A 10,644-nucleotide genomic window follows, 5' to 3' on the forward strand; every position below is an offset into this window, starting at 1 on the left:
TTCAAACATTCTTAAATTGTTGGAAAAAAATCTGGCTAACGCCATCAAAACATGTCTCAACAATAATTAAAATAATCCCCACGCTTCCCAACACCAATATAATAGTTTCAACAAAATAACAGAAAATGATGTCGGAAAAATTATCGATGATTTAAAGGGGGGTTCTGCTCCTGGTTATGACAACATAGATGTAAACGTATTAAAAACAATGAAACAATATCTAATTAACCCCCTAACTCATATAATAAATACAAGCCTTATAAAAGGTGTATTTCCTGATAATTACAAAAGAACAATAATAACACCGATTTATAAAGCTGACTGCCCAAACAACCCACAAAATTATCGCCCTATATCCTTTTTATCAAATATATCAAAAATATTCGAAAAAATTATAAAAAATCAAATCTGGTCCTTCCTAGAACAACATCACACTATAAATCCTAAACAGTACTGTTTCAAAAAAACACCTACACCCACGATGCTAGTGCAAAAATAACAAATAATTATGTATACCGCCCTAGACTCAAATGGAAATGCATTGGAATATTTATTGACCTTAAAAAAGCATTTGATAGTATATCACACACAAATTTAATAAAAAAAATAAAATCAATTGGAATAAATGGAATGGTATTAGCCTGGATCATAAGCTTTTTGGAAAATAGACCACAACAAGTAAAATTATTAAATGAACTCAGTGATTCCGAAAGTAATAACTTTTCGATACCACAAGGCACAGTTTTAGGACCACTATTGTTCATATTATATGTAAATGATATATTTGAATTTGCTAAATACGGGGAAATTGTCTCATATGCAGATGAAACAATGCTTCTTCTAAAAGTAAATACATGGTTAGAACTGAACAAAAAGGCTAACACAGACATCAATGAATTAAAAACATGGTTTGACAATAACCTACTAACGTTTAACTCTATAAAAACACACTACGTACCATTTTTCATTAAAAAAAAATACATATACATATATAACACTCAACAACAACACTGTAACTTACTATGTACCAATATTGAAATCAAAACTTCAACCAAATATCTAGGGATCACTATTGACCAATGACTAAAATGGATACCACATATAACAATTCTCGAAATCAGAGTACAAAAATTAACCTATATTTTTAGCTGCTTGATACATATTCTAAATAAAGAACTACTGAGAATGACGTACTTCGCATTCTGTCAATCCATAATCCAATATGGTATAATAGGATGGGGGGGCGCCTATAAAACTCACTCATCTATTCTAAATAACGAACTACTGAGAATGACGTACTTCGCATTCTGTCAATCCATAATCCAATATGGTATAATAGGATGGGGGGGCGCATATAAAACTCACACACAACCTTTTTACATTGCGCAAAAACTAATCATTAAAATAATATTAAAGAAATCATTTTAATATTCATCTGAACTCACATTCAAAGAATTTAAAGTCAGAAAATTAAATACTGTATTCCAGTATCACTCAAACTTACAAGTTTATATAGAGAATATCCTAAACAAAACCGTACCATTCAAAAACACAGTAAATCTCAGGCAAAAATACATGTTACCAATTCCGATTTGTAAAAAAACTTTGGGTTAACAAAACTACAAATACTTAGTAACAAATTTCTTCAATAAATTGCCAGAAAATATACGATCACTTATTGATAAATTCAAAACACAGTCAAATAAAATTTCTGAAAACCTTAACTAAAAAAAAATATATTAATAAAAAAGAATAATAAAAAAATAATCTAAAAAAAATAATCAAATAAATAAAAATAATAAATATCTTCATCCCATAAAAAAAAATCACGGTATAAAGTGGTAAAATTTTAATTTTAATCGATTTTTATACCTACCTTTACATATTATTTAATATTTTTTGTATTTATAATTACACCTTTTTAGTTATTTTATACTTTTTATTTCTACCTTTAAATTTCTACAAAAAAATGTGATAATACTGATATACGTCGGTGGTTATAAATTTCTTTAGTATCACCTGATTATAAATCGGTGAAATAATAGTTTTTTTTGTATATAGATGGAATAATTATTTTTTAAGAATATTGTTTATACATGTGTAATGGGTTTTTTCAAAAAGTTTTTTTTTTTTCAGGATTTCAACGGTGATCACATCAAAACCTGGTGTGGACTCAGTTTTTAGGTTTTTTATTACAAAACAGTTTCTTGTTCAGTTATCGTTTCGAATTTTCTTAACGTTTTATAACAAAGCTACTGGAATTCCTTGGTGGTATTATCTATGTTGGTAGTTATTTCGTTTGCGAGATTTTTTCCGACATTAGAAAAAAATATATTGAAAGCATTCGCAAATTGTTTGGGGTTATCAAAATCTTGCATCATATTATTGTTAATGTGAATTTAACACCTTTTGTTTATAAAATTCTTCTTTAGTGATTTTTATTGGTGCCGTTAGTTTGCTTCTGTATTTTTTGAAGTCAAGTTAAGTTAATTGAATTATTTAGTTGGAATTTTTTGTTACTTTAAATAACTTTTTTTTCTCTAATAGAAACCACTAGACCATGGGTAATCCACGGTTAAATTTTTTGGAAATTTTTTGTTCATATATTTTGTGTATTTCACAGGCTTGAATCCTTTATATGCTTTTGTAAGGTGTCATGGAATTTTAAAGCACTTATATTTACATTTTCTGTACAGAGTACAGATTCCTATGTTTCGTGAGACATTTTTTCATGCGATATATTTATTTATTTATATAAATATACATTTCTAGTAGACATACATAATAGTATTCCTCACAAGTAAAAAAGATAAATCAATATTTGGAGATTTCAACGTTTAATGGTAGTTTTCAGTAAAAATGTTCAATGTACATAATTAATGTGTAATGAATTATTTTTAACCTTGCTCACGATTGTGGGTGGTTTCCGAAGTGATGATTCTGTGTCCATGTCAACTGAACAACCTCTCCAGGGTGTTAAATGTCAATGGTTACATTTACCGGGGGGTTGATGAAACCGGTGGGAGATTTTACGGCTACAAGGTGGGGAGTGATTTAAAGGTCATTTAAATTTTTTACGCTGCCATCTCTAGAAATCTATTAGAAATAAAAAAAATTAATGGCCTTCTCTCTTCGGCTTTTTGGTTTACCAATTATTATCTTACCACTCTGACACTAGGGTTGATGAGGGAACAAAGTTCCATGAAGTTCCTATATACAATTAGAAATTTCTCTCGGTTTGATTAATTTCTTGATAATTATTAGATTTAATTTTCTTGCGTGTACGTCTTTGATATATTCAAAAAATGACCAATGTTGGTTTTGTATTATGAATAACGTCAAATTAATATTTTCAAATTAAAATATGCGTAAATTATAAAGTCTGTGAAGTAAATGTTCCTCCTTAATGAATTGAAATGTATGAAATTTTCTAAACTGGAACTATTGATTGTGTGTGTGTGTGTAAAGATAAAATAGGTGTGATAAATTACCCACCTATCATCATTTGGTATTTGAAATGTTCTCTTAGCTTAAATTGTTGAGGGATAATTTTTCATGTTTACTGACGAAGTTCGTTCGAAAAATCAATTTTGACGTCTCTCTTTGTTTGTTTTTAATTTGTCTTCAAAATCTTTTATCTGAATTAGAATTGCGTCTGAGTTCCACTCAGGCATCGTAATTTAACCCTTGGGGTCTCGGAAGGACTAACCACAAACATCATATTCCATTAGATCCTCTGAAGGACAGATATGACCGGGGCGTTCATAGATTATAAAAGTATTTTTATCTTTATTTTTGTAATGCGTAGATATGTGATTCTAAATAAATATTCTCAGTTTGTATCAAATAATAATACATTATTACATGGAAAAAAATAGTTAAAAAATATCAATGTGCATTATTACAAATTGACAAAGTAGAAAGTAAAAAAAATATTTATATTTTTTTATTGTATAAACGGCATAAAAAGTGAAGTGACAGTTATTTTACTAATTAAATACACAAAGGAAATGTGTTTTAAATCGAAATATTTCAAAATTATGGACGTTCCGAGTCAAAATGTCCCGTAAGTTTTTTTTTTTTAATTTTCATGTTTGATATTAACATATATTTTCTAAGAAATATCAATGTTTATTTCAAAGATAATTCTATCTAGTTTTTCAAATGGCATTTCTTTTAACGACATCTTCAAAAATAAGCAATATGTAGAATATTTTAAATACCTCGAGAGCATTCCGAAATTCCAAGAAATTTTACCATGTCGTTAGGACTTGTTGGTAAAAAATATTTTAAAAGCTGAAGTCTTGCAGCGACACAAGGCACTATTTTCGCAAAACGGTAGTTGGAGATCTTCAAATGTTGTAACGTAATTCGTAACCCGGGGAATTTTGACTTTCTTTAAAAATAAAAATTAAAAACAATAAAAAATGATAATATTTACGTTTGAATGGGTGGAAAGGCAATTAGGGTCCTGAGGAAAATATTTTCAACCTTACAAATTCTTCAATAATTATGTTTATCTATTTTTTTTTAATCTTATTTCTCTTCTTTTCCTTTTTTTCGTTTTTGTCTTAACCTTTTTTATTTTTGGTTGTACTAAATATGTATGTAAATTTGGCCTGTCCTAAAACGGGAATTTCTCTTAGTCAGACAGACAAAACATTTTTTCAAATATATACCTACCTGTACTAAATAAAATAAAATAATACAATATTATTATAATGACAAATAACTTATTTTACATCAATACATGTTTTGTTTACTTCATCAACAGTTGATGCGAACATTGTTCGCGAAACATGCAGTGATGTAAACTAAGAATAAAATAAACAAAACTAATACATTATGATTACTTGATTAGAAGAACTTTTCTTTTATCATAATATCTCGTGATATTTCATAGGTCTGCACCGGTAATGTTCATTACTAGTTTTAACGTATATTTGAATTGTATAGTATTATCACCACTTTCTTAACTATAATAAACTATTTTCTGATCAAATTAAAACACGTTCTTCGGCTAGAAGTTAAAATTTTAAACACATTTTCTTAGCTTTAATTTTAAAGGCAGGTTATCAATTTAGGCGATTTTACCGTGCTGTTAACAAGGGTCGTTAAAATTTATTTCTCAAAAAATATTTTACTCTCGTAGAAAATAAATAAATAAAAACTTTATCTTCATGTCAACTATAAAGTGAGAAAGTTCCCATATTGAAACACCTGGTGCTGCAGTTGCCTATAGATGTATGTAGCTAACAGTGTCGCGAGTGTGAGTTTGTTCCAGTGGGTAATAACTTATGCATTGGGCTAAAAATTCGCCGGTTTGACGCCCAGTCGCTTTTAAAGGAAGGAACGTGCAAGAAAATGTTAATACAGCATAGAAAACGGGTGGATATTAGATATTATGCCAGATTTGATTTACGACCGTATCGGGAATGGATTAATCAAAATTGGGAAAGGGTCGCCTCAGGGCGCTCGTGTTTCGACCCAATTTTGAACACGCGTTGATTATTGATAAGAAAAATATTTTTTCACATTTATTTGTGCGCCTGCCCTTTTTACGCGCGTAAAAGTGTTATATTTAAGTTTAGGAAATGAGTGACCTTCTTACAAATATTTATTTTTGGAAAAAAAAACTGACTTAACCTACCATTATGCTACACCGCAAAGAGAGTATAATACCACATAACCATACAAGAGAAACAATCGTTGCTTCTATCAGATTTGTACTTCATCTAATACAATCTCTGCCTTATGTATGTCAAGCCTTTATGTGACCCGACTCAAGTATTTGATTTATAGTGTCGTATATGGACGCGCTGCAGAAATCTCAAGGTTTATCTAGACAAAATACGTCAATTGAAGTGCTTTTTTCATAGTTTTAGTACTAAGGTCGTGTACTACCTCTAAAAAAATTGCATTAAATAGTGCCAAAATGCCCTCATGTGCATTTAGAAACGGTCATCAGAGAAAATGTAAAGCCGTGTACACTGTACATGTCTGAGTGCGCAACTGCCAAACTGCTAAATTATTAATTAAGTCACTGCTGTCGCTAAATAAACTTAACTATTTTAAAAAAAGTCTAATCACAGTCAATTTATACGCTGGTAAAACAATACACAAATCAGCAGTGACAAAAATTATCAACAATCGCCGTAATTTGACGTTGCTCTATTATGGCACATCACTGACATATTCACTAGGCACTACAAAATCCGTCAGGTTCCCCAGGCCTGTACTCTTGTCTGCCTTGAGGAAGTATTCGACACAACTTTTGTATACGAAAATGCCGCCCGGTCCTATCGTTTATTCCGTTAATACATACATATTTTTTAATGTCTACCTTTGTCGTACATGTAATTTCTTATTTAATTAGAGATATGAGACCATATCAAGTCTAGATGTATTATAAGGTCATTGATCGTACCATTTTCATCGAAAATTAGTTTACGCACACATACGCCTCAGAGATCTGCTTACTATTGCTCGTATTCAACGTTCACCCCTCCACTGTCAATACCATACTTAACCGTCGTACGTCTAGATTGGTATTTATGAAAAACTTCTCTCGAACCTCATTGCGAATTGTTCGATAAAGGGTGAAGTTAATTTATCATACAAATGGATAGCGAATTTTTTATTCATTGATAGAATCAAGGGTTTACTGAAACGTGTATTTTCCATTAATTATTGAATCAATTTAATGGATTGCAAAAAATGACCTCAAAAGTAACCTGGTTATACACTAATTATTATCCGCACAGTTGATTAATTTACCAGAAAGAAAAAAAAACTTTGAATTATGATTATTTATGGGTTACCTCTCTATAATTGCATAGCATATTATATCATCCATATTCTTCAATCAATTAGTCAAGTTGTTATTCAATTAATCAAAACATTAGAAGAAAAGTTGAAAATGTTGGAAAAATGTAACATCTACGCGCAGTTATTTACACAAAAAGTAAATTAGAGGATTAAATAATTTTATTTATTTATTTATTTAATACATGTTACATTGTTTTGAAATTTACATAAAGTAGATATAATGAATCACCATACTAGGCGGCTGCCTGTTTCATGGTGACCAATTGAGTGTAATTACTTTGTATGAAATATGAAATCTAGTGTAAACATATGAAATTAGTAACTATAGATGAAGCCAAAATTTTGGAAATTTGTAATAAAAAGTAGAAGATAGAAATTAGAAAGGAGAAAGAAGTAAATTAGCATTAGATTGTAAGAATGTACATAATTATATATATATAATTTTTAATATGTGTGCATGCAAGCACACATGTGTATATAGCAGCAGACATACCTATATACATATAACAACACATGTATACATACACCCATATGACGCATCCTCACGCATATAAACAATATATACACCTCTATCTGAGTACTTGGAATAGGCTACTAACACTATAACAATCACACATCAAAAAATCCCCGAGCGCTTTCCTGAAACTGTCGTATTTGGCTATTGATTTTATTTCTAACGTTAAATTATTGAATATTTTTGGAGCAAGAAAGTTAAATTGTCTTTGTGCCATTGAGGTTTTTATTGGGAGAATAGTATAATTGGATTTGTTGGAATATCTTGTATTATGAGTCGATTCAAAAATATTTTTTTTTCGTATATTTGAATTTATAGTAGGAGGATATGTTTTTGACGTATAAGGATTTTATGTTGAGTACTTTGAAGTCGTTAAATAAGTCCTTCGTGGGGTGAATATAGTGTACTTTGTAAATAGTCCGCATTATCAATTTTTGAGCTTTAATTAATGGATCTAATATCGTGTTAGAGCATCCTCCCCAGACTACTATACCGTAAGATATAATTGATTGGCATAAAGAAAAGTATACCGTTTTTAGTGTATTTTTATTTAGAATATTTCGTAATGACCTGAAGATATATGCCAGTTTCCGTATACGGTTTGTAACATTTATTACGTGATCTTCCCATCGTAGTTTATTGTCAATTATTACACCCAAATATTTAATGGAATCTACTCGTTCTAGTGGATTGCACAGACAACTAGAGTTATCTCTACAAGAATGTATTTTTAGTGTACGATTGATTGAAGGCTGACTCGGAATATTAAGACTAAACGTTATATATTTCGTTTTTAGTTATGTTTAGGGTGAGTAGATTATCATCCAACCACTGTTTAATAATTTGCAATGTTAGATCCGCTCTATGAAATGTTTCTTCCCATGTCTTACTTTTTAGTACTAAGGCAGTGTCATCGGCGAAAGTGATTATATTGCCATCAATAATAGATAGTTTACATAAGTCATTGATATAAATGAGAAAAAGTGTGGGACCGAGTACACTGCCCTGTGGTACACCAAAGTTAATGCTAGTTGAATGGGATGGTTTATGCGATGGTAGCTTAACACATTGCTTTCTGTCTGTGAGGTACGATTTGAACCAATCAAATGCCTTATTCTTTATTCCGATTTTTTTGAGCTTGGCTAGAAGGATTGGATGAGATACTGTATCAAATGCCTTAGCTAAATCCAGAAATACTGCCAAACATTTATCACCTTTGTCTAAGGCTTGTGTTATATGTGATGTTAGTTCTAAAATAGCTGAATCTGTATTTAGCCCTTCTCTAAAGCCATACTGGTTTGACAAGAGTATTTTATATTTTGTAAGATGGTCGATAAGTCTTTTTTTTACTATTTTTTCAGTAATTTTTGATAGTGATGATAATATAGAAATTGGTTTGTAGTTTGTTATGTCAGTAGAATTTCCGGACTTAAAAATTGGTTGAACTAGGGCAAGTTTGAGTTTGTTTGGGAATTCACCTTTAGTGAGACTGAGGTTAATGATATGTACTAATGGATGGATTATTAAAAGCTATTAAAGGGTTCAACTGTTTTTAGTATAGTTGAGGAAATTTTGTCATGATTGCACGAATGAGAGGGCTTTAATTGTCTAATAGTTTGAGAAATTTCATCGTAGTTGGTCGGGTTTAAGGTGAGTATATTATCTGTTTCACTGGCACATTGATTGATAATGTCGGCAAGGGCATTTTCATCGGTTGATGTCTTATTTAAAATCTTTGATGCTAGATTTTTACCGATATTGCAAAAGTATTCATTTATGTGATTGGTCACAGTGTCTGGATGGTCATTTAGGAAGGTGTCTTGGCCGTTGATGTTTAATTTATTGATTGGTTGTACTGGGTGATCAGTGTTAGATATTTCTTTGACGATATTCCAAATTTGTTTGTTATTATTACCGACTCTGGACAGTTTTTCTTTGTAGTAGTTTTCTTTTGTGGTTTTAATGATATTATTACATATATTTCTGTACTTTTTATAAAATATTTGGGCTTGAATGTCTGGATTATTGAGTAAGTTTTTGTGAAGCTTGTCCCGTTTTTTAATACAAAAAATTAGGCCATCTGTTATCCATGGTTTCAGTTTTTTATTTTTTGAATTATTCATACGGGATTCTTCAGTGACATCCTCAATATGTTGCAAGAGAGTTTCAGAGAAGGTATTAAAAGCAATGTCTACGTCTGTGGAGTTTAGAGTGGAGAGCCAATTTTCTAAAATAATTTTAGAAGTTAGTTTCTCGAGATTAATGGGTTTCTTTTTTATATTACTACGTGATGTTTTGGTAGTGGGTTTATTATGCATAAAACCAATTGCTATTGAGAAATGGTCCATTATGGTTGATTGATATATAATTTCCTTTGCATTTTTTTTGATCGTAGAAATATGTGATCAATACATGAGTTACTAGTATCAGTTACTCTAGTAGGAGCATTAATATAAGAAATAAGCCCGTGTTGAGTCATGAGATTTTTATAATCGAGTGTTTGTGATGCTTTTGGTTTAAGTAAATCTATGTTAATGTCACCGATCACCATTAGCTCTTCATTTGGTGTACAGTTAAATAAGGCCAAGTCTAAGGATTTAAGGAAGGATGAAATATTTTGGTGTTTAGGTGACCTGTATAGTGCAAGAATTGTGGTTTGGATGGTTTTTATTTTAAGGCAGTTGGCATTATCAATGAATAATTCAGAGATAATCGGGTCCAGCTCAGATTTTACATAGACAATTACTCCATCTGACTGTGTCTTATTATTTTGTGTATTGAAAACTGTAAATCCTGTAATGTTTTTGTGAGTGTAATTTGATTTGATCCAACATTCAGTTAAAATAATTATGTCAAAAATATTATTCAAATCGGCAAGTGTTACAAGTAGGTCATTATAGTTCTTATCAATGCGTCGAATGTTTGTTGAGAATATTTTTAATCGTTTATAGGGTTTTAGAATATTTATGCACTTTGAAGCATCATTGGTTTCAGTAGAAATCACGTGACCGTGGTTTTCTATTTGTAGATTAATATCAATCATTTCGTTTGACTAGTACCAGCTAATTGTATCACGAGCATGTATGAAGAGTATGGGTAAGTGTGATAAATAGATAAGAACAAGGTTAGTGAACAAAGATGTAATTAGAACAGAGTTAGAGCATTTCCAGTAACTCAAGTTGTCAAGAACAACCGCAAATATTAATACTGGTGAGAAATATTCGTGTTAATAAAAGTGGTATTATTTGTTTATATGGTGAGAATATCGAAAAATAGGGTAAAACATTAGAATATGTGACAGT

Source organism: Hesperophylax consimilis, chromosome 1 (assembly GCF_061612785.1).
Source record: "Hesperophylax consimilis isolate HC1 chromosome 1, BYU_Hcon_1.0, whole genome shotgun sequence".
Lineage (NCBI taxonomy): Eukaryota > Metazoa > Arthropoda > Insecta > Trichoptera > Limnephilidae > Hesperophylax > Hesperophylax consimilis.